General features: G+C 36.8%; 1 protein-coding gene across 4 annotated transcripts in view; it reads right to left on the bottom strand.

The window, feature by feature from the left end:
- Nucleotides 1-21968, bottom strand: part of LOC127857092 (transcriptional regulatory protein AlgP-like) — a 70993-nt gene extending 49025 nt beyond the window's left edge. Inside the window, exons 1-5 of one of the 4 annotated variants that reach the window (XM_052393450.1) lie at nt 21827-21968; nt 20713-20868; nt 12086-12174; nt 7771-7908; nt 1700-2174 (exon numbers count right to left, since the gene is read on the bottom strand). The gene's annotated coding sequence lies outside the window, so the exon portion shown is untranslated. Of the gene's footprint in view, nt 1-1699; nt 3649-7770; nt 7909-12085; nt 16149-20712; nt 20869-21826 lie in introns of those variants that run through there. The other 3 variants (XM_052393451.1, XM_052393449.1, XM_052393452.1) reach the window with 3 other exon arrangements.
- Nucleotides 21969-25799: the final 3831 nt, after the last annotated feature.

The following is a 25799-nucleotide window of genomic DNA, read 5'->3' as shown; positions in this document are numbered from 1 at the left end:
GGGTCATCTGCAAGTCATGATCAATGTACCTATGGATTTTCAAGATCCTAGGCGTACGCGTTCTTGAGTTATCATCCAGAAACCATTTTTCTAAGTTGAGTCACCGTGACCTTGACCATTGACCTAGTGACCTGAAAATCATTAGGGGTCATCTGCTACTCATGATCAATGTACCTATGAAGTTTCATGATCCTAGGCATAAGCATTCTTGAGTTATCATCCAGAAACCATTTTGCAATTTCGGGTCACTGTGACCTTGACCTTTGACCTATTGACCTGAAAATCAATAGGGGTCATCTGTGAGTCATGATCAATGTGCCTATGAAGTTTCATGATCCAAGGCATAAGCATTCTTGAGTTACCATCCGGAAACCATTTTGCTATTTCGGGTCACCGTGACCTTGACCTTTGACCTAGTGACCTGAAAATCAATAGGGGTCATCTGCCAGTCATGATCAATCTACCTATGAAGTTTCATGATCCTAGGCATAAGCGTTCTTGAGTTATCATCTGGAAACCATTTTACTATTTCAGGTCACCGTGACCTTGACCTTTGACCTAGTGACCTGAAAATCAATAGGGGTCATCTGCGAGTCATGATCAATGTATCTATTCAGTTTCATGATCCTAGGAATAAGCGTTCTTGAGTTATCATCCAGAGACCATTTTACTATTTCGGGTCACAGTGACCTTGACCTTTGACCTAGTGACCTGAAAATCAATAGGGGTCATCTGCGAGTCATGATCATTGTACCTATGAAGTTTCATGATCCTAGGCATAAGAGTTCTTGAGTTATCATCCGGAAACCATTTTACTATTTCGGGTGACCGTGACCTTGATATTTGACCTAGTAACCTCAAAATCAATAGGGGTCAACTGCGAGTCATGATCAATGTACCTATGAAGTTTCATGATCCTAGGCATAAGCGTTCTTGAGTTATCATCCAGAAACCATTTTACTATTTCGGGTCACCGTAGAACTTGACCTTTGACCTAGTGACCTCAAAAACAATAGGGGTCATCTGCAAGTCAAGATCAATGTACCTATGAAGTTTCATGATCCTAGGCCTAAGCATTCTTGAGTTATCATCCAGAAACCATCTGGGGGACGGACATACATACGGACGGACCGACATGAGCAAAACAATATACCCCCTCTTCTTCAAAGGGGGGGGCATAAAAAACAAGAAATGTGTTTGTCAGAAACACTATGTCCCCTTCTGCACCACTTTGATTTTTTTGTTGACCTTTGACCTTAAAAGATGACCTTGACCTTTCAACACTCAAAATGTGTTTGTCAGAAACACTATGTTCCCTTATGCGCTGCTTTGATTTTATTTCTTTTTACCTTTGACCTTGAATTATGACCTTGACCTTTCACCACTCAAAATGTAAAGCTCCATGAGATACACATGCATGCCAAATATCAAGTTGCTATCGTCAATATTGCAATAGTTATGGCAAATGTTGAAGTTGGAGCAAACAAACACACAAACCAACCAACAGACAGGGCAAAAACAATATGTCCCCCACTATAAGTGGTGGGGGACACAAAAAGAGCCGCCTGCCTGTCTCAGAGCACAGCTCATTTTTACTTAAAAGTAATCCGATAAATATTCCAAGAGAATATGCTTAAAAGCATCTTTAAGTAAATATAGGGCCGACATTAAAGTTTAACTTATAACTTCAAATTGCTACCTCATACATATCATGGTCACTCTCAAGCATCTGGCTGAAGGACATCCTTAAGGCTGTTGGAGGAGGAGGGCCGTAGCAATCAAAAAGGGGTGTGGCATGCAGTCAGTGGATGGGTTTGAACATCAACAGCAGGAGGGACCTGGATCGCTGCCACTGAATGAAGCTTGAACGTTGCCAGTGAAGGGACCTGCACTTAAGCTGGTTGATGGACCTGGACTGAAGCTGGAGAAGGGGCCTGCCATTCCGCAGTTGACCTGGAACGAAGCTGAAGAAGGGGCCTGCCATTCCGCAGTTGGTGCTATCTCCACTACTGTTGTTTGAGGAACCAGGACTGAAGCTGGAGAAGGGACCCGTCATTCAGCAGTTGATGTTACCTCCACTACTGTCGTTTGAGGAACCTGGACCGAAGCTGGAGAAGGGGCCTGCCATGCAGCTGTTGCTGTTACCTCCACTACTGTCATTTGAGGAACCTGGTCTACAGTCAGTAGAGGTTACAATATACTTAACATTTTTGGAGTGCAATGCTATACTCTCTAAAAACATGAACATCATTTATAAGAAGACACAATTCTCTGTAGGGGCACTTGCCATGGCTTTATTTTAGAATGTTTCTTTGTGCATGTGGTAAGGAAAACATTGATGTAACAGAAATTCACTCTTTTGCTTAATGGTTGGAGACTACATGAGACTTTGACAGATGGCGTGAAACCCTTCTCAACTGGTACGAAGCCGGTAAATAGATGGCCATAAAACAGTGACTGCTGATTTGCGTCGAGTTCTTTCTTGCATAACGTATGACCCCCCCTTTTTTATTGTATAAATCATTGCAGCTTGGAATGCTCTTTAAGAAAAGGTATGGTTATGGGGATGTCTATGCGCAAAGTTTGATTTTATTTTTTGTTAAAGTTATTGCTTTCACATTGAATTTGTGTAGGAAATCTTTTAGTATATTGCGACCTAAACTAGCGTTGGGTTTAATAAAAATATCGTCTGAACTTTCAAAAAATGAATGCCAAAGATGATTTTTGGTCACTTCTTGGCAAAAAATTAGAAGATAAGTCTATTAAATGTATCAATTCAGATCGTTTAGTACGGAATGGATGCATTTCTAACAGATCCCCGCCCTAGTATGGGTGAATCAAAGCTAAATTGCCTTCAAAGTCAATATCAAAGACATACTTGGTTTACCGTGTAGCCTTAATGTGCTATATGAAGTCAAAACTGAACCCCAGTGACTCTGTGAGCCGTTTATGCAACAGAAGCTTGTGTGTCAAGCCTGAACATTTAAACATAGAGCCCCATTCCACCAACATGGTTCGGAGGACATGTTTTCAGTTTGGACAGTGTAGGGGGCATGGAACTGAGCCAGCCTGCATATTTGGTAATTACATGAATACCACAAGCTTCACCAAGCTTCTATCAGTTCATATAAATACACTTAAAGTACATTAATGCCTTTTTTTCCCTTCTATATCTATTTAAATAAGGTATTTTTGCCATTTTAGGAAGAGGGAGCCTTGAGGCTGATACACGGGCCACGTTATAGGTCTTTTTGCGAAGAAGTGCCAGATCAGGTAGTATTTACACTTTATTCTAATAATCACACAGTCAACTTAGCATATTTATGATGTTTAAAGGGGCCTTTTCACAGATTTTGGCATTTTTTAACTTATTCATTAAATGCTTTATATTGATAAATGTAAACATTGGATCGTAAAAGCTCCAGTAAAAAATCAAGAATAAAATTTAAAAAAGGATAAGAACATTGCCCGGAGCAGGTTTCGAACCAGTGACCCCTGGAGTCCTGCCAGAGTCCTGAAGTAAAAACACTTTAGCCTACTGAGCTATTCCGCCGAGTACACATACTTGACGTATTTTATACCTTATATAAGCAATCTTCGTAGTTTCACAAAATTTAACGACAAAAACAGAACTCTCCAAATTATTCAATCGTTTCGCGTTGCAACTGCTTTATAATTTTTAGGTTTTAAAATCGTCAAAAGATGCATATAATGGCTATATTAGACCATGGTAAATGTTCAGTATTACTGTTTCCTCACAAATATCATAACTAAAACGAAAATGTGCGAATCTGAAACAACTTTTTTCAATTTTGTCAATTTACCAAAGCGTGAAAAGATCCCTTTAAGGTGTGGGAGACCTTCAAAATCAGATTTTGGGGTCACTTATGCCCTTGCCATAATGCAATTCCTCGTGCAACTTGTAACGATAGTTGTGAGTCCTGGCACGTAAAGCTCGTGCTTTGATGGTAGCGGATGTTCGCTTTCGGTTGAGGTCATTGCTGTCCTCATAGGCTAACTGCTTTATAACCTTTGACCCCTGCGTAAGGTTTGCATGAAGTTCCATGGTTTTTGCAATGACAGTGTTAGCATAGCCATTGTTTAATTTGTAAACCTGTCCGTGAATGCGACCTACACAGTTGCGTGAGAAAGTGACAGACTTAGGATTAACGGCTTGATATGACCTGTTTGCTGCTTCGCACTTTTGAGTTGTGGTTGAAAGCTTGGTTGCGTCAAGAGCAGCTGGACCTAAAACCATTTCAATGCATTTTCTAAGGACATGATTGGTCACTGTCAACCATTTTAACCTTGACATTGTTTGGCATGAAATTCTTTGCTTGCCTATTGGTACCAGCACAGACATAGCTGTACTTTGCACAACTGGTACCACAGTAACCATTGAAACATAGAATAATGGTTGAGATAACATTAACCATGACCATCTTTAGAGTTATGATGTCACCCTGTAGTTTTTTGTGGGCAGCTTTAAGCTCAGCAATACACCTAGCTTTGACCGAGAGAGCGAATCGACCCCTGATGTTGCACTTGGAGTGACCCTTGAGCATGCCCTTCGAGAAAGGTGCTTTGTTCAGATCACGCTTCAGCGAGTTGCCTAGGTGCCTAAGATCCCTAAGATGACCAACATTGTGACCGTGAGACTTTTGAACACCTCCTTGAATTGCCCTACTGTCGCCATCGCAAGTAAAATTGGATATTTTAATGTCCTGTGAGATCAGGTCTTCCAACACCTCATTATATTTCCCTTCGTCAACTATCGAGTTCCGCTCGGAAACGTTTGCAGTATAATGCCCCCTATGATTGTGGCACTGAACAGGTTGACCTTTATTTCTTGGCATTGATGAAGTCCTACAGAGTTTATTTGATACCAGAACCCCTACAATTTGTTTGTTTTTGGTGTTATTTTCGCACATTGTGCTTATGGCAATGGTTCCGGCTTGAAAGGGTGTTGCGTCCGACTTAAAAATTGGATTGTTATAGCATGTGTCCCCTTCGACATTGACCAAAATGGGATCTATTTTGGCATTTTCAGCCATCAAGTTTTTTCTTATGTCGCACATACTTCTCTCATTGAGGGATTTCACGGCAGTGTTGACCTTGTTGGCTTGTTTTTGCATAGCCAGTGGAGATGGAGCGATTATATTAGTAGTATTCAGAATTCTGCGGAAACCTGTGTTCCCAATAGATGTGCTAGCAACACCTATTTGGGACCCTACATTAATCGGAGCTGCCTTTCTGCCCCTTGTACTTGATGGAACCTCATTGTACAGCTTATAATGCTTGCCTACATATTTGAATCTTGTACATAGTAACCTTTCCCTCCAGCCTAAGCCCCACTTTACGGAAGCACTGCCATCAATGACCAAGTCACCCTTACATTTATCACTTCTTAACCTATGCTTTTTATTTTCAGAGGACATCATTGACTGTAGTAGGGCTGGGACATAGACCTTGTTCGTTAGTAAGTCAGGATGAACTTTGGATGAAGCAGGAAGCCGTAACATGTTTACATAGCGAATCCTGTTAGCACGCGGACGCAAGGGTTTAGCTTGGGTTTGAGAGCCGTCTACATCCCGAAAGGTAAGAATATTTTCATTGTAAGCTACCCTCGCTTCAAAGGATGACCTTTCTAACCGTACGTATGTGTAGGAGTTTGACCTTTTTTTATAATGACGTTTTATGCCCTTGGCTGGACCAGGTCTGCCTGGCTTAAAGGCGAAATTTAGCAAGTTTTTCTTTCGCTTGGTTATAAACCCCATTTTCCCAGATTGCTACCTTAAAAAAAGTCAAAGAACTTATTTTAAACCCAAAGTATGCAAGTTAACAATCCCTTTAACCTCTAAATGTGAGCAGGCAATGCAAATTGACTACCTGCTGCAGTTTAAAGGCATCCATGACTTTATATGCTATAATATATAATTGGGCACCTTAATTAAAGGGGCTGCGACAAACAAGGTGCTTTGTAGATTTCACACTTTATTGGTGTGAAACAACAAGTTATTAGAAGCTGATTGATTTCCAAACTTCAAAGTATCTTTGATCTCTCATTTTGACCAATTTGTTTACTGTCTTGGATGAAATTGGATTTTTTTTGGTATGAATTTGACATTTTTGGGGTGATTTAAAAAAAAAACAAGGGACAAAATTGTCACAAAACCAGGTTTTCATTGTGAAAAAAAATCTGATAAAGGGAGACAACTCAAACTGAACTTTTGAAATGAACAAACAAAATTAACCCCCTTTGTAAGTTTGTTTTAAAATAAATCTATTTTTTTAGTCGTGGCGACCTTGACATTGGAGATATTGACGTGATTCTTTCGTGCGACACACCGTCCCATGATGGTGAACAAATGTGCCAAATGATTTTAAAATCTCATAATGAATGACATAGTTATAGCCCAGACAAGCTCATTTATGGCTATTTATTACCTTTGAACTCAAAGTGTGACCTTGACCTTGGAGATATTGACGTAATTTTTTCGCGCGACACACCGTCTAATGATGGTTAACAAATGTGCCAAATGATTTTAAAATCTCACAATGAACGACAAAGTTATGGCCCGGACAAGCTTGTTCCGCCCGCCCGCCAGCCCGCCAGCCAGCCAGCCCGCCCGCATTCGCAAATCTAATAACCAGTTTTTTCCTTCGGAAAACCTGGTTAAAAACACAAAAAAGACATTATCAAAATTGCTTAGAGTAAAAATATCTAACAAATTCATTATTTCCCACCCGCATAAGCCTCACATGCATGTCTATTTGGTTTGTTTTGGTATTTTTTTGCAGATATTGAACACAACAGCTTTAAATCTTAAAGGGACATTTACGCTTAAACAGGCCTAAAATGGCATTCTTCTGACTGGAAACACCCGCATGAGAAAATATGATATAAAATGGCCAAATGGACAGATAATCCAGCCAAACTTAATATTTTGCTGCAATATGCATAGGAAGATAATAATATGCAAGAAAAACACATTTTAATCAGAATAAATTTCTCCTTTAGGTTACAATATACTAAACATTTTTGGAGTGCAATGCTATACTCTCTAAAACATGAACATCATTTATAAGAAGACACAATGCTCTGTAGGGGCACTTGCCATGGCTTTATTTTAGAATGTTTCTTTGTGCATGTGGTAGGGAAAACATTGATGTTTAACAGAAATTCACTCTTTTGCTTGAAGGTTGGAGACTACATGAGACTTTGACAGATGGCGTGAAACCCTTCTCAACTGGTACGAAGCCGGTAAATAGATGGCCATAAAACAGTGACCGCTGCTTCGCGTCGAGTTCTTTCTTGCATAACGTATGACCCCCTTTTTTATTGTATAAATCATTGCGGCTTGGAATGCTCTTTAAGAAAAGGTATGGTTATGGGGATGTCTATGCGCAAAGTTTGCTTTCACATTGAATTTGTGTAGGAAATCTTTTAGTATATTGTGACCTAGAGGGACCTGTGCTGCTGCTTAGTTTCTTCTTTTTTCAGGATCCCAAAGGCCAGTTTGTCTGTAAAAGATAGACGCCAAAACACTTGCTAAAGGGCCAGTTATTATTCAAATATGTTAATTTATTCTGTTTTTTTCCACAAAATTATGAAATTTTACTGAAGTTGTTAGTAATCTTGTAGTTTTAATATTTTAAATTATTTCAATGTTTTTTTTTTCTAAGCATTTAAAAAAATATTGCTTCAGTAACTCTCATCACATAAAATTAAAAGAATAGACAGTGGGCAGAATTTTTTTTTTAATTTACCAAGATGAGTGGTCTCTTTCTGCTGTCTGGATTGTTCTGAATTATGGCGCCTTTTCTGTTTCCCAGCAGGAGCAGTTGTAACAGCTGGCTCAGAGTTATGTCTTGCTCTTTCTCTGGTCTCATCTGAGCAGAGTATTTCTGTCAATACACAGATGTAAACTTTCCATTTTCAAAAAAATTAATTTCATCATCATGTGCAAGTAGAACATTTTAAAACCAACTGATTATCATCAACTGTTTATCCTTTCATTGACTTGAACTTGCATTCTGTTGCAGGAGTAATTAATCATAATTGCCAACTTTGCTTCTTTAAACAGTTTCAAGCCAGTTAACATTTTTTTAAATTTACTTACTAGAAAGATCTCCCTGAAATCCCTTGCAGATTTTCATGTTTAACTACAAAATTTAAGTTAAGAAATAAGCCAGTCACAGGAGCTAGAAAATTAAACTTTGCTCTTGTGAATATTGTAACTGACATACAACTGTTTTGATAATGAATTCAATACAAACCATATTTTGTTAAATTGAATTTTAACAGTTTAAGTGTGATATTGTTTCTCAAACTATGAAAGACAGTTCTTACAAATAACATTTCATCTTCAAATGGCAAACATTTGTTATAGCTATTTTTAAAAGCATGAGGAGTTCCAGTCATATAAAGCTAAATAATTCCAAAATTTGAGCTTTTATTCACAAGCATGACCTTAGTTAGGCATTAAAGCTTGGGTGACAGGATTAGTTGTTTATGGGACATGCCATCTATATCAACATAATGAATATTTGAGGTAATTTGTTTTAAAATTGCATGATGATATCATTTTACAGTCCAGAAATCTTGGACAGACTAAAAGATCAGGGCTATAGATAACTTTTGGGGTATATTGGGTAATTTACCCCCTGTTTTTGACAATAATAGGATTTTTGTAAATTCAATAGAGTTTTAGCAAAAAATTTCACCCCCTACTTTTGAGATTAATTAGGGTTTTCAACCCTGTTTTTTTTTTAAACTCAATTGGGTAATGTTGGGAATTACATATATAATGTTATAACAAGGGCTGTTTGTAAAACATGCATGCCCCCCATATGGGCTGTCAGTTGTAGTGACAGTCATTGTGTGAATACGTTTTTTTGTCACTGTTTTTTGTCACCTTGACCTTTGACCCAGTGACCTGAAAATCAATAGGGGTCATCTGCCAGGCATGATAAATGTACCTATGAAGTTTCATGATCCTAGTCCTAATTATTCTTGTGTTATCATTAGGAAACCATTTTACTGGCTCCAGTCACTGTGACCTTGACCTTTGACATAGTGACCTAAAAATCAATAGGTCTCATCTGCCAGTCATGATCAATGTACCTATGAAGTTTCATCATCTTATGCCTAAGCATTCTTGAGTTATCATCCGGAAACCATTTTACTTTTTAGAGTCACTGTGACCTTGATCTTTGACCTAGTGGCCTAAAAATCAATAGATGTCATCTGCCAGTCACGATCAATGTACCTATGAAGTTTCATGATCCTAGGCGTAATCATTCTTGAGTTATCATCCATAAACCATTTTACTGTTTCAAGTCACTGTGACCTTGACCTTTGACCGAGTGATCTGAAAATAAATAGGGGTCATCTGCCAGTCATGATCAATGTATCTATGAAGTTTCATGATCCTAGGCATAAGCATTCTTGAGTTATCATCCGGAAACCATTTTACTGTTTCGAGTCACTGTGACCTTGGCCTTTGACCTAGTGACCTAAAAATCAATAGGGGTCATCTGCCAGTCATGATCAATCTACCTATGAAGTTGTATGATCCTAGGCGCAAGCATTCTTGAGTTATCATCTGGAAACCATTTTACTATTTCGAGTCACTGTGACCTTGAGCTTTGACCTAGTGACCTGAAAATCAATAGGGGTCATCTGCCAGTCATGATCAATATACATATGAAGTTTCATGATCCTAGGCCTAAGCGTTCTTGAGTTATCATCCTGAAACCATCTGGTGGACGGACCGACCGACCGACGTGCAAAACAATATACCCCCTCTTCTTTGAAGGGAAAAATCTACCCTTCATTTGTTTACATTTCATACGCATGCGCACACACGCACTTCCTCACCCTTATTTGTATATAAGTAATTTGTTAACTCCGACTTGCACGTAAAAAATAAGTAGATAAATTAAACATGTAAAAATCATAGTATTCCTTTATGCTTTTTACATATGTAATGATTTTCATTAAAAAAACTTATAATAACTTGGTCTTTTTTTTGTTCTCAACTTTGCTTGACAATTCACACAAAATGGCTGCTGTAATAAGTCACGTTACCATGGTCAAATCATGGGGCGAATTAATTTTTAATGGTGTACACTGAAGGGTTTGAAAGCAGGTACTTGTTGTTTGGGTGGCATTGAAAGTTTTACATTATATGGTGGTGCTGGAAACTTGCAAAAAATCTAAAGCGGATTTACATAACAATTAAAGTTGACAGCCATGTAGAAACAAGTTCTATGTCGTAAAGAGTTCCTATTAATGTGTTTCACTATTTTCAATCTTAATCGTCACTATATTTGACGTCTCAAAAAATAAAGAGGTTTGAAAGATGGTTCGTCCATGATACTAAGGTTACTTTTATTTATACAAATGGAATTCAAAAAGGTACCTGTACATAACAACAAACAATTACTGAATTTCTGATCAAACTTCATTCATTTTTTGCTTTGAATAAGACAGAGTTCGAGAAAATAGCTGCACAATTGATGAAGTTATAGCTGTTCAAAGCGATGCATCCCATTTTCGGGTCATTTTGAGTTGAATACATTAAAAATGAAAGTAGAAATCGGACGGGTCTACGAATAATACCACAAAGATTGATAACTGCTGGAAAGACTGCCTTCTTTTCTTCATAGGACAGCATATAAACTATCCACATACCAAAAATCAGCTTAACATTTGAAAGTGTTGCGTACAATAACTCCGGAAAAAAAGTACCGGTAACTATATAATGTCCAAGGCCCATAACTTTGCAAAAAAATCAATGGACAGGAATTTCACAGGTCATTTGTATGTAATGTAGGTAGACTCACATACCATAAATCAGCTCAATATCAGAAAGGATTGCGTAAAAAATCTCCGAAATATGGTCATAATATAGAACATTTCTATATTCACTTTTGTCTCAAATCTCCATGCCTTTTACTTTATATTAACTGAAGCTCCTCCCTTGGGTAATATCTCTTTAAAAAAATATATCTTCCCGTGTCAAAAATGGAAATTGTACCTGCCAAATAAAAAATGAAAACCTAATTAAACTTACTTCTTTCCTTGGCAAAAAATTTAGATCAGTCCAATTTCTGTATCTTTGCCTAAAAAATCAATGGACAGGAACGAATTTGACACTTCATCTGTAGGTCATGTAAGTAGACTCATTACCAACAAGAAATGTGTTTGTCAGAAACACTATGTCCACTTCTGCGCCGCTTTAATTTTTTTGTGACCTTTGACCTTGAAGGATGACCTTGACCTTTCACCACTCAAAATGTGCGGCTCCACGAGATACACATGCATGCCAAATATCAAGTTGCTATCTCCAATATTGCAAAAGTATTCATAAAATGAGCGATTTTGGCCACATATGTTTGACCTCTGACCTTGACCTTTCACCACTCAAAATGTGCAGCTCCATGAGATACACATGCATGCCAAATATCAAGTTGCTATCTTGAATATTAAAATACTGCAAAAGTGTACATTAAATAAGCGATTTTAACCCATATATTTGACCTTTGACCTTGACCTTTCACCACTCAAAATGTCCAGCTCCATGAGATACACATGCATGCCAAATATCAAGTTGCTATCTTCAATATTGCAAAAGTACTCATAAAATGAGCGATTTTGGCCACATATATTTGACCTCTGACCTTGAAGGATGACCTTGACCTTGACCTTTCACCACTCAAAATGTGCAGCTCCATGAGATACATATGCATGCCAAATATCAAGTTGCTATCTTCAATATAGCAAAAGTTATTGCAAATGTTAAAGTTGGCGCAAACCAACCAACAGACCAACAGACCAACCAACCAACCAACAGACAGGGCAAAAACAATATGTCCCCCAGTATATACTGGTGGACATAAAAATCAGCTCAATATCTGAATGTGTTCATAAAAAACTCTACAGAAAACAGAATAGCAGACATACAAACAGGCAGACAAACAGACAGTGTGACTGCTTTCTGCCACCCTACTGGGGCATAAAAATAACATTCTACATGTATTACACCTAACACATACTAGCATATCATATTATACATACTGGCACTTATGAATAGCACATCGAAGAATGGTCAGGAAACATCTTAAGGTTTTCTGCTTGGCAAGCCAGTGGGTTGTACAAGAAGGTTACTTACATGAAACAGAGATATAGCGCTGAAAAGTTCCTCCTAAGATTATATCCTTTAAAAAATATTACCTACTTATCAAAAATGGACATTGCACCTGCCAAATAAGAATTATCTCCCTTTAAAGCTTACTACTTCCCTAGGCAAAGATTTGGATCAGTCCAAGGCCCCTATCTAAATCGACAGAATCGAACGAATTTCACACTTCATTTGTAGGTCATGTAGGTAGAGGAACATACAGCTCCATATCTGAAAGTGTTGCATAAAAAACCTCCGGAAAACAAAATGACAGACACCCAGACTTGACAGTGCGACCCCTATAAGCCACACTACCGGGGGCATACAAACATTTTTAAACTAATCATTAACAATAGTCATTTGTCATCCCAGCAATGACCTGATAATTAACTTGTACAGTACTGTTGTAACTTTGGAAACTTGCTCAAAATAATTTCAAACAGTGTGTGTGCAAGTTATTTAAAATTGCCCGAGTAACAGCCTTGACAAACTTCTGTCCAAACATTTCACCTAGACATCTGTGTATGAACTAAACCATTTTTCTACGGACTGGAAGTAACAAATGTTTGCAACATCAAGATCATTTTGCATTACATGGTATATAATGAGGTCAAAGTAGGACAAACATTTCTTAGTGTGACCTAGACATTTGAGGTAAGGAGACAGGTTCTATGCTCAATAAATTGTCCTATGCTGGTTAACAAATGTTCCAAGTAATGTCACAACCCATCAATATACATGGCAAAATTATGGCTAAGAGAGGAATGGTAATACTGTTTACTGGTCAAACTTTACCTTGAAGTGTAAATTTCTTGACATTTAAGGTAGAAAGACTGGTGAAACGTGTTGCATTATGGTGATTCATGGTTATGTCCAGCTATGGCAAAATTTAACCTATAAGTGTGACCATGACTTTTAAGGTATGAAGACAGGTGTTCCACAGGGCACATTGCCTTTTTGATGGTCGACAGTTGTGAAAAATAATTTCAATATCCATCAATATATGGCAAAGTTATGAGTGAGACAGTAATTTGTACAAAGTGTAGCGCCTTGTGGAAGACTAGAGGGAATATTTTTACACATAACATGAGCTCTAATGATGGTCTATATATTTTCAATGTTTCATGTACTTCAAAATCCACTTTTATATGACAAACTTAAGGCTGAGGCAGGAAATTTTGAAATGGTTTAATGGTGAAAATGGACCTTTAAGTGCCAGGTTTTTTTTCCCACTGTTTGGGAAGATAGCCCATGGCTTTGGAATTGGGAATTTTATCGGCATTTTCATGAAATTGGGAAAATAAATTCATTGGCCTTTTTTTCCACATGAAAAGTCCACTGATTAGGGAAATACTAAATTTGATATAACTCTTTATAATCATTCAAATTAAAAGAACAAAATCATATGATACTTTGTTAGATGTAATTGAATTGAAATTGAGATAAAATACGCATAAGACTTCTTTCTAAAAGAAAAAAAAAAAAAAAAAAAATTTAATTTTTTTTGGAAATTGGGAATTTTTTGCCACATTTTGGGAAAAAAGTATACTTTTTGGGATTGGGGACATAGCTGAAAATAAAATAGGGCCAAAAAAAACCTTGAGTGCGATCTTGACCTTTGAGATAGGGAGGCTGGTGTTACACGCAACACATCTTATTTGCTAATTTTTTCGCCACAGTTCAATTTACATGCATGTTTACTAATGCATGCCATTTTCGTGAGTTTTGGCAGGTATAGCGTCATTAGAGGTCCGCGTACAGGAGACAATGCACGTTGTGGTTCAATATATTTATTGAAAGTTTGGTATTGTGTTGGAAAAATGTTGGAAAATCAAGAAATTTTGTCGGGGAATTTCAGCAATACATCAACTGTCGAGCAGTCGTTGCTCAGCAGGGAAGAAGGAAAAGCTTTGGACAAGCAGAGATTTAATTTTTGATCATTTTGCCGTTCCTTTCAGAAACACGTCAAATAATAACACAAATCAAGATTTTCAATTCAGAAAAGGTTTAAAACACCAGTTTAACTTCATTACAAAGAGAGTGAACAATATGGGGAAGATTGAAGATTATGTGATTAACAATGCTTTATATAAGGTCAGAGGTTCAAGCTCTGCTGCAATGCAAGAAGTTGCTGAAGATAGCAGACAAGCATGGCTGGGACACAGTACGCAAGTACAATGAGCATCCTTTGGCTGACAATGACATAGATGCTGCAAAACTCTGCAGCGCTATTGCACGTGCTAACTGGTTATGACAATTATGGCCTTATGACATCAGCAGCAGGTCCAAAGACTATGACGCCTCCAGCATTCAACCGTCTTCGCAGTTTTTTCGTTGTCATTCAGCAAGATTCGGAGAGGCTGTGTCAAGACGTTATCAAGAAGGTTTTCAACCAAAGATTGCTTTTAGAAGCAATTCAGGGCATAGGGGAAGAGAAGTCTCAGTTCGGACTTCACAGTCTGCTGAGCCTCCGGTGCTGCTTATAGCGGAAAAAATCACAGATGGTAAATTGTTAGCCAAGCACGGTCGTTGGAAATCTGAAGCATTGGTTGATGGATATGTTCATTTCAGAGTAGAAAATAAATCAATAGTATCAAAAAGTTTAGGGATGTGATAATTTGTTTGTTCATGTTTGGCTAACAAGTTATTTACATACTTAAAGTTTCTTCTATGTTTATTCGAGTAAAGCGGACCGCCTTCTACATTTGGTGTTTGTTGTAATGTTTGTTGTCACTTGTTTGCTAGTAAGCAAAGAATTTATTTAATTTCGGACCAACAAAGAGGGAGAAAATAATTGCTACATGTATTCTTTTCATCACAGTTCAATAAACATGCGTGTTTACTACTGCACAGGATTTTTGTGAGTTTTGGTGAGTATAGCGTCATTCGAGGTCCGCTTACAGGAGACAATGCACGTTGTGGTTCAATTTATTTGAAACAGTAATTATATACTCATTTTTAGTTTTAGAATAATATTATTTTTCAGGTTTAAATGTACATTTTTCATATAGAATTATGCTGTTGGATTGGTGTGTTAATAAGATTGTATTTTTTCTAGTGGACTAGTATGGGTGAGGACCAACATTCGGCAACACAACATTTGACAAACGGGCACAGGTTTCCAGAGCCTTTTCCCTAGACATTTGAAGGGTTTTTATTTCTGTTTTTTCCTGGGCGAGTCATGTTGCATTTTATACACATCCTAGTTTAAGAAATAATGTGTATTTTGGAGTTGCTGTCGAGTTTATGCTTTGTTTGTGTTTTACATAGTTAAGAATGATTTTTTTAGTCCCTGGGTTTTGAATTGGCAAGAACTATGATATGTAAATGCACTTGTATACTTACATAAAACCTCTTGGTAAAACGGCTACATTAAAAGCGGAGTGCCTTCTACATTTGGTGTTAGTTGTAATGTTTGTTGTCACATGTTTTCTAGTAGGCAAAGAATTTATTTTAATTTTATATTTTATTTATTTTCGGACAAACGAAGTGAAAGAGAAAATTAGATGATTTACATTTCTGCCATGAAATTGCAAATCCATCCATATAAGACAAAGTGAATGACTGAGAAAAAAATCTGCTTACACCCACAGACTGAGAAACACACAATCCAACTGCCTTATGCCCCTCTCATAGAAGTGTGGCATTAAAATGTACAACTAAAAGTTTTGATTGGTAAACATACGAAATTATTAAAAATCAAAACCTTTTATTTCACTAAATAAATTAACCCTTGATTTTACCACACCATATTGAAAAGTAAATTAAAAAAGTTGTGTGTAATTTGTCTAGTTTTGGGAATATTATATTACCACAATCACTGCAAATATTGTTCAGTTGAAAAATACTGATTTAAGTGACTTAAGAAAAAAATAATAAAACGCAAAATGTTTTGTCATATTTGCGTTTGATAATTACAATATTTGTAATGGCTGTATTTGTTGGAACACAAGTGATAAGCAAGTGCTACTTATAATTGTGTTAACTAGTACCTTGAAAAAAATGTTAACAACCAAATCAATGAAAACTGTTGCACTTATGTCAATAAAATAAAAACATATTTTAGTATTTTGATAAGCATTCTATAAATTTAAAAAAATGGGCATGGCACACTGTCATTTTTTTTTAAATAAATGATCTAACAAAATAAATATGATTTTTTTTGAAAATGTTAATGTTTAGTAATAGAATTTGAATACCAACCATTTATCAATTCAATAGCTGCAATAAGAAAAAAGCAAGTTAGTGGCAATCACATACAACAAACTAAGACAATATAAATATACATATATATATATATACATACATAGTTAAATAACAGAACTGAGACCTTCCAAACAAATGAAAAATATGATTATAAATTTGGACCAATAGGCAGTGTGGGGTTCACAGCCGTGTGGGGCTCGCAATGTCCATCAAAATGCCTGGCATTCTCACCATTCATTTGACAGATCATACGGTTTACCTTTTTTCTGTATTTTTTTAGGGTGGAGTTTGCCAATGAACGGGCCTTAGCCTATTGATTGACAATGTTATATTATGGTCCAGTGGTTGCTTACTTATTAGGCACAGGCCCCTTCTGTGCTCCTTCCATGCAGGAGGCCGATACCTGAGGTATCTGACCCCAGAAAGTCTACTGGCCCCCATCCTGGTAGGCCAGACGAAAGTCATACAAATTACACTCATTAGCACTCTGGCACAAAAGGGCCAATGGCCAACCAGTGGACAGTTCTGATGAATAAGAATAACAAAATCAATAAGATACATACATAGTAATAATGATAAAACATATATAACAAGAGTGCCAAACTGTCACAAGATACGCCCGTTTTAAGGCTTTGGGCAACTTGATAACTCCGCCCGCCCACCCAACCACCCACCAGCCTGTCAACCAGACTGCCCGCCGCCAAGGTGAAACTAAAGTAAGTCCTGTTTTTTTAAAACGGGCGTATAAAAAGAAAGTGATTGCTTTTTGTTCAAAGGAAAACAGACCAATGCAGTTTTTGTGTCAAACATTGAATTCATCATAATTATTATTGCAAGGAAGAAACCTTAATCAGATATATAAAGTTCTTACAATGCTTAGATCTCTGACATAAAAAACTAGAGCTTTGTCACTGAATGTGACTTATACCCCCATACCACTTTGACGCAGGATAAAAAGTTGTTTAAAAGTTTCGGATGAATACAATTTGAATTAGAGTCCGGACAAAGTGGCGCCGTTGAAAATGCACTAATTGACCCTATGACCTAGTTCTTGACCCGACATGACCCATATTCGAACTTGACCTAGATATCAACTAGATGCAACTACTGACCAAGTTTGGTAAAGATCGGATGAATACAATTTGAATAAGAGTCCGGACAAAGTGGCGCTGTTGAAAATGGACTAATTGACCCTATGACCTAGTTTTTTACCTGGCATGACCCATATTCGAACTTGGCCTAGATATCAACTAGATGCAACTACTGACCAAGTTTGGTGAAGATAAGATTTATACAATTTGAATTAGAGTCCGGACAAAGTAAAATGCACTAATTGACCCTTTGACCTAGTTTTTGACCCAGCATGACCCATATTCGGACTTGACCTAGATATCAACTAGATGCAACTACTGACCAAGTTTGGTGAAGATCGGATGAATACAATTTGAATTAGAGTCCGGACAAAGTGGCGCCGTTGAAAATGCACTAATTGACCCTATGACCTAGTTTTTGACCCGGCATGACCCATATTCGAACTTGGCCTATATATCAACTAGATGCAACTGCTGACCAAGTTTGGTGAAGATCGGATGAATACAATTTGAAATAGAGTCCGGACAAAGTGGCCCCTTTGAAAATGCACTTATTGACCCTATGACCTAGTTTTTGACCCGGCATGACCCATATTCGAACTTGGCCTAGATATCAACTAGATGCAACTGCTGACAAAGTTTGGTGAAGATCGGATGAATACAATTTGAATTAGAGTCCGGACAAAGTGATGCCTTCCGCCCGCCGCCCGCCCGCCGCCAAGGGGTTTCACATAATACGTCCCGTATTTTATACGGGCGTATAATAAAATAATAATAATAATAACAATAATAATTATACAAATAATTATACCAAAAAGGGTAATCAGATAAAAAATATCATAACTTTACTGTACAAGGTAACAAAAAAAGAAAAAAACTAGTAAACAATCATGGTCAAAATTAGAATAAGGTAGATGTCTTGTTAAAGAAGAAGAAATATAAATGATGCTAAGAAAATACATAAATAAATAAATAATGTATTTGGTAAAAAAGAGTCAAGTTAATAAGTGGGAAAAGGAAAAAAATGAAGGAAAAAACAATCAAAAGGTAGATGAGATAGAAATATAGATTTAAATGAAAATGTATACACAGAATAAAATACAAAGCTAGGAAGCGCATACAAATTCCTACAAAGAATCTGAGTAAGCCGTCAAAACTTTTAACAAACAATAAACTGTTTTTTAAGCTAGTAAAATGTAGGGTTTGTTAATTTACAATTTTAATATAATTTTATTGTATTGATTTCTACATTTAACAAAAATAATTTAACAAACATGCCAATCATAAAGGTTAAGAAAGAGTACATTAAAAGTTTTGATTGACTTGTACAGAAAAGACAGTGAACAACATTTGTATGAATTGATAAAGTGGTTGGCAACCAAACATAACAATACTATTGGTAAATGCAATTTTTCAAAATATATACAAATTATTATTTCACCAACAAGAGCACCGCATAACAGGTGCCAACACTCGGCTATGGGTGCAGTTTTCAATAAATGAAAGCTTGTCAGAAATATTTAATTTTTTTAGAGGTCACAGTGACCTTGACCTTTGACCTAGTGACCCAATAATGGTTGTGGTGTGTAGAACTCATCAAGTCGCATCTACATATGAATTTTCAAATTTTTAGGTGGAAGCACTTTGATTTTAGAGCCAATGTTAAGGTTTTAGCACTACGCCTACGGCAGACAGCTGACTGCGGACGACAAGCTGGCTATGACAATACCACGGGTTTTCTCCGAAAACGCCGAGCTAAAAACAGAGATAAATATCAACATCAAGGGTCAAAGCTGGTAAAAATGGAGACCACATTGTAAAATTGAAATTGCAATATAAAGGCTTCGAATTAAGGAATACATTTTCAATTAATCCAACCTAAAGTGTACGATAACTGCATCTATTACACCCAGAAAAGATATTTGTATGTCCGTTTTACAAATGGTAGAAGTCCCTTATACATGTTCTTTCAATAACCCATAACTTTCCAGTTGTCATCGTCTTGCTAAGAAAATAATTTAACTCCAACAATTCACTGAAATTGTGTTAGTGGCAAATTCTAACCTGCCTCAGAACATATTCATTAGTCCAAGTAACATTGAGTGATATATTTGTGACCGGGCAAAGTGATGACACTCAACCTGACTCAGACTCAGATTCTAAGAGAAAACCAAAAAAAAATTGACATCAAATTTGTTCATCCAACAGCTTATAATAATTATAGTGGTGGTATAGCAAAAAAGGCCTGGTGTATTCTGTTTAGAAACAAGGAAGAAAACAAAAAGTACCCAAAGTGCAAAAATGAGTGGGATCTTTTAAGAAAATGTTTTGACTCCAACATTCAACTGAAGATACAAGTAACAGCAAGACAGTAAGTAATACATTTGTGACAGGGCACTTGTATTCTTAGACATCGAACAACCATCATGATTTTGACAAAGATGTTTATTAAAGTGTTTTTAAAGCAAGTCATATTAAGACTGTCAAATCAATCATTGACAAAGCACAAAACATTGCAAAATCAAACATAAAAGAAAGGGTTGACAAATAAGAAAATTGGGGAATGAGCCAAGATGAGACAACCAGAAGAATGTGGCTTGTGAAGGATGGCATTCAACAAGTCCCTCTCTGCTTTTGAAGACTGTGTGTTTACACTAAAGTGTGGTGCTGCAATGCCTTCTGTTCACATAATAGCAAAAACTTCAGTACCAGCAACTCTTAATCACCTCTGATCAATCTCATTTCAGCTGGATGTGCTGTGCAAATGCCTGGTTTACCATTTCGTGTGAAGGAGTGGGATGCGGTTGATGTATGTTTGCTTTTGAAAAGTACATATTCCATTAACACCAACAGCTTTCAAACATAGACATACATAAACGTTTGTCTTTCAAACAAGTTGTTTCAGTGAAAGAAAACTTACTTTCATTACATTAAAATTAATATGCCACTTTAGCATTTATTGAATCATTTTGAGTGGACACCAGCTTATTGTGACACAATCCATTCCCACCAATGAAAATCAAGAATATTAAGCATGCAGTAAAGTATACAATCTATTCCCACTATGTGTACTCAAATATAAAATATAATGTAAAGCATCTCTAACTAAGGAAACATTTTCAGTAAAATAAATATTTGGAACTTGATAGGAGTTATTTCCTTTTCAATTTCTTAGAATTATTTGTATTGTAAAAGGGTTTTTAATAATAGCTATGCAACTATAATACCCTGTAAAAATCTGGATGCTTGGATGCTGTAGTCACTCCACTCAGAGGTGATCGATCATGCACTGTCCAGATGTAACGGTGTCCACTATTCTTGGCAAAGTTTGTACCAAGTCAATGTGTGGTGCAAATTGTCCTCATGCCCCCAATGCTGGTATCCTGAAGTCATATATACGCATTTATAAAGCTTTGCAGATATCCAGAAAAGTTGTGAATACACGTTTATAAATAATTGCTGTTGTCCTGAAAAGTCATGACTGCACTTTTATAACGCTTTGCAAATATCCCGAATCTGAGCGTGTAATATACATAACACAGGGCGACACAATGCCACCTAATGCGCCGCTTTGAAGCCATATATTTGACCTTTGACCTTAAAGGATGACCTTGACCTTTCACCACTCAAAAAGTGCAGCTCCAGGATATACACGTGCATGCCAAATATGAAGTTGCTATCTTCAATATTGCAAAAGTTATGGCAAATGTTAAATTTTGACGCAAACAAACAAACATACACACTAACAAACAAAGCAACAAACCAACAGACAGGGCAAAAACAATATGTCCCCCACTATATTGGTTGGGGACATAAAAATGCAGTTACCCCAGGGGTTCCAGATTGATAAATGTACACCTATTGTGTATGGTTTAACTTTCCAACAACGAATATTGACAAAAAATAACAGTTTAAAAAAATACCCCTCTTATAGGTATTATATATACACAAGGTATGAAACGCACTATATGCCTATTGCTGAAAGATTGTGGAACAAGAGACGTGACCGTTTTCATCGAAAACACACGTTTCCATGCACTTGCCGGTGGGGGGAAGGGGGGGGGGCAATTTTTTATTTTTTTTTTATAATACTGCTGCCTGTGAATCCAAAAGGCACTAGATGTAAAATATAAAGGACAAAAATCAATCTGACAATCAACAGAAGTTGCATTTTACATGTCTGTTGGATAGTTAAATATTTATATTTAATAGAAAGATCAAGCCCATTTGATATGTGTTCAAACATTAACTTATAATGATAAATAAAAACCTAGCACGAGGTCCACGTGCTTTTATTTTAGCACAGTACTTTTTTTTTCGAAATAAACGTAGCCTACTTACGATTTCAATGATATTGCGACTGTTCATAGATGTACCATATGGTGTCAACATGGATAGCATCGAGACTTCCAAAGTCAAAGCAGCACGAATTTATTCTTTAAAGTGTCAGTTTATTAGATATCGTTGGCGGCTTGTGAAAAATTATCCGGAAGCGGATGTGAGGTAAATGGTTGCATCAAACTTTATAGGCTACATACCAGTAAACTAAAGCAAATATGTAGTTCAGTAGAATTCTCCTAGCAGAGTTGTCGTTCGTTCGTCACCATACGCGCAATGAACCGCAGTGTAAGAGAGTGGTTAAGCAGCAGTAAAAACTTAATTTAACACAGGTTACAAGTATATTGTATATCATTGGTGAATATTACTTTTAAACAGTGCAACAGTCAGTAATTTAGGAGTATCACGAGGATTCCTTTACGTATTTGTTTGTCTCAGGCGGCGGTGATTTGATAGACGTGTGTATGCGCTGTGAAATCCGACGATTGCCTCTACCGCTTTCTTAAGAAACGGCAACTCGTAACGCGGAAGAATTCGCAAGCACGCCGTATGGTGATATTGAGAATGCAAACGGCGAGTACCGGAACTTCCGAGGTTCCTCGTCTCGTTTACGTAATGGATCCAAAAGATACTCTGAAGTCGTTATAGTTGCAGATGCAAGCGCCTAGAAAGCAAACATGTCGGAGAAACGGATAAGAGCTAAGGTTTCCGTGCAACCACACACATTTTGAGGTCGACCATAAGATGGTCATGATGATACTTTTTCGGTGTTGTCTCAATGTGTTATCTGTTTCTGAAATATATCACTGCGTTAATAACGCGTTCTTTTAACGCAAATGCAGTCCAATGATCACGGTATGATCGCGGTAAAGACTCTGTGTTATACGTTGGACTTATAACAAATGATATTCTTAGCGGTGTTTTCAAAAAAATATTTATGGCAGTTTATTGATTTGTTGCAGAACAATAATCGTCACTGTCATCACTTTAATCATCATCATATTCGTATCATTATTCATATTTTGTCGTCATATGCACTATAACTATCTTCCTCTACTTCGCTACCATCATCGGCAACATCAACATAAGCATCCTCATCTGTATCATCATCAGTTTCAACAGCAGCAGCGGAAACCACAGTAGCAGCAACATGAGCACCACGATTATCATAATTATCATCGGCATGACGCCACGACATCCATAATCTTCATCATCACAGACATCATCGTTCCGAATGATTTTGGTGAGCTCCATTGGTGTTATTATCCTGTATAACTGTGATGAAAAGGTCATTTATTATTTATTTGTCATGTAAATGCAAAAAACAACAATTATTTTTAAATGAATTTGGCATCGTAGAATTGGGACTTCGGCACATAACATATTTATTCAACGATTTTTACTCTTCAAACTGGTAAAAACAATTCATCTCAATTCAGGTTGAAATAACTAAACAAACTTGTTAAATCAATAAGCAGATTGAAATAAAAAGTATTGACAAATGGTAAATAAGGTTTTTCTTTATATTTAATTGGTGTTTATTTTATAATGATAACACATATTATAATGACGTTGATAGTATGACACAATTTGTCTGAAAAGGTAAATAACGTCATACAAACACTCGTTCAATCGTTGTGTCCGAAGCAACATTCAATTTATTTTATATATAATGATAACACCGTCTGAATTAATTGTAAAACATAGCTGTTCGACAGCTTAAGTGGGTGATATATATGAAATTATTCTCGGTTTGATAAATACGGCATTGTACGTTATTGAGAAGAGAAAGTACGCTAATGTACAATAATGTTTTAGCGCGAAAATGCACGGGTTTCTTGTAAATGGTTTAGCGCGAACAATTCACGGGTTTTCGTTTTTGGCTATACATTCAACACAAGTTATAACCGACCACTTATTGAAATTATTTATTTTGAAAACGGTTTCATGAAAAATAACCAAACTTCAAAACTCTTGGTTCAACCTAATTGTGTATCGAAAAATACTAAAATCACATGCTTGTGGTAGTGCGGAATGGTCATGCGGATAAGAGGGTTCGAATCCGACTTTGTGCGCGAAAATCACGTGCGCACTCATGAATTGTTTCACACCACCTCTTACTCTACTGAAGTTGTCAGCGGTTTCCAAAAAACGCAACACTACGGCTAGAATTTTTATGGAGGAGCGTATCAGAGCCATTGGAATGCTACATAGTGGTACATCCATAAGACAGGTACGCTGCTCGTTTAAATTAAACAACGGATATTGAATACAATTCGTCAATTCAGACACTATTTATGGTTTAAGTATGGTGTTTAGTATTTTTCATATGTTTTCAGGTTTCTATTGTCTTAAACAGGAGCAAATCGACTATCAGTGCGCTTTGGGAAAAATTTTAACGAACCGGAAGTGTTGCTAACATTCATCGCCGTCCTCGCCGGAAAGTTACAACTCATTGCCAGGACAGGTACATTGTACCCACTCATTAACGTTACAGATTTTTACCTGCTACAGAAACTGCAAGGCAAAATAACGCAATCAACAATCGTCATGTTTCTCCACAGACTGTAAGGAATCGTCTCAGAGCCGCTGGAATACGCTCTCGACGCCCTCCCAATAATCACCCCTAGACATCGAAGAGCTCGTCTTGTTTGGGCGAGGCGATATCTGAGGTATTCAAGAGCCGATTGGGAAAATGTCTTTTATCCTACAGCTAAATGATTTTATAGAACAAATACGACTCATAAAGAAAAGAAAAGGTTTTCTCCACGGTTATTTTTAGATAAGGTTTCTTCCACTCTTATTTTAAGAACATTACGTAGGGACTAGTTTTTTTGGCCTTTCACCCCTGATTGCGTCATTTAGGTAATTTGGTACGCAGTCGTTTAACGAGTTTACGAGTGTGTGTGTTTACGATGGATTATTATAATATTATGAATGTGAAAAACACAGTGTTTGGATATAAAACTGGAATGAAACTGGTGAGACTGCATTTTTGATTTAGTAAAAATGTCGAATGTACTCGAATAACGCGATGTTTTGTTGAACAATTGATGGATTAAATTTAAGAAAAGTGTCAGTGAATTGTTCTTTAATTTTTCGAAGGAAATCGATGTCGAATTAAAATGGTAATTTCTTTGGTGGTTTAGTCGTTCCTTTGTCAGTCGACCAAAAAATGTCTATCTACAAAGAATTGCCTGCTTTCATCCAGTGCTTTAAAATGGAAAAGATGGATGGCGATGAAGAAATTTGTCTAGAATTTTAACTCGTCACGGAAGCAAATTAAACATTACGAAAATAAACATGGACGTGGTAATTATACAACTTCGGTGTGTAGAACAATACTTTTATGTAAGTAAGTATAAAGTGTGTAAAAAGAAGAGTTGTTTAAAGACTAAAATTAACAATATCGGCGGGAATAAATGCTGAATCATGCTTCACGTAGCCACGGTATGTGTCTACACATTTTGTAAATTTCAAAATGGCGGGAGCCATGTTTGTTTTTTGGTTTTTTACAGTGGTGAAACAAGAATTGTAGTTTGAACACAACCGTCTGTGTTCTACTTGAGTGTGTTACATTTGGAACGCTGATTAAATTTGAATCGAGGCGTATAGCGATATTTTGTCTCGTTACTTTTCTTTTGCGCGAAATTCTTAAGGACTATTTCGATTTCCGTAAAAAGGAGAGATCACAATAAATATTACTACGCAATGTAAGATTCAGTAAGATTTAGCAAGCCTCGCCATGTAAACCTTTCTTCACTCGTGGGATAAATTTAAGTACACAATCACACTAACAAAGTATTCTCTATTTTACCTGAAGAGATAAGAGTAAAGCTACGTGGAGCTGTTTGCCGTATACGGATATATCGTCGACGGGGAGAAAGAAACCACTATAATTGTTTGTTGGAGGTGGATCGTTTCGGTGGTGGTTCTATAATGCTGTGGGCTGGAGTTTCTTTGCATACAAAGGCCC

This window comes from Dreissena polymorpha, chromosome 14 (genome assembly GCF_020536995.1).
Source record: "Dreissena polymorpha isolate Duluth1 chromosome 14, UMN_Dpol_1.0, whole genome shotgun sequence".
Taxonomy (NCBI): Eukaryota; Metazoa; Mollusca; class Bivalvia; order Myida; family Dreissenidae; genus Dreissena; species Dreissena polymorpha.
The sequence above is the reverse complement of the archived record's forward strand: the minus strand, read 5'-3'. Positions and strand labels throughout refer to the sequence as shown.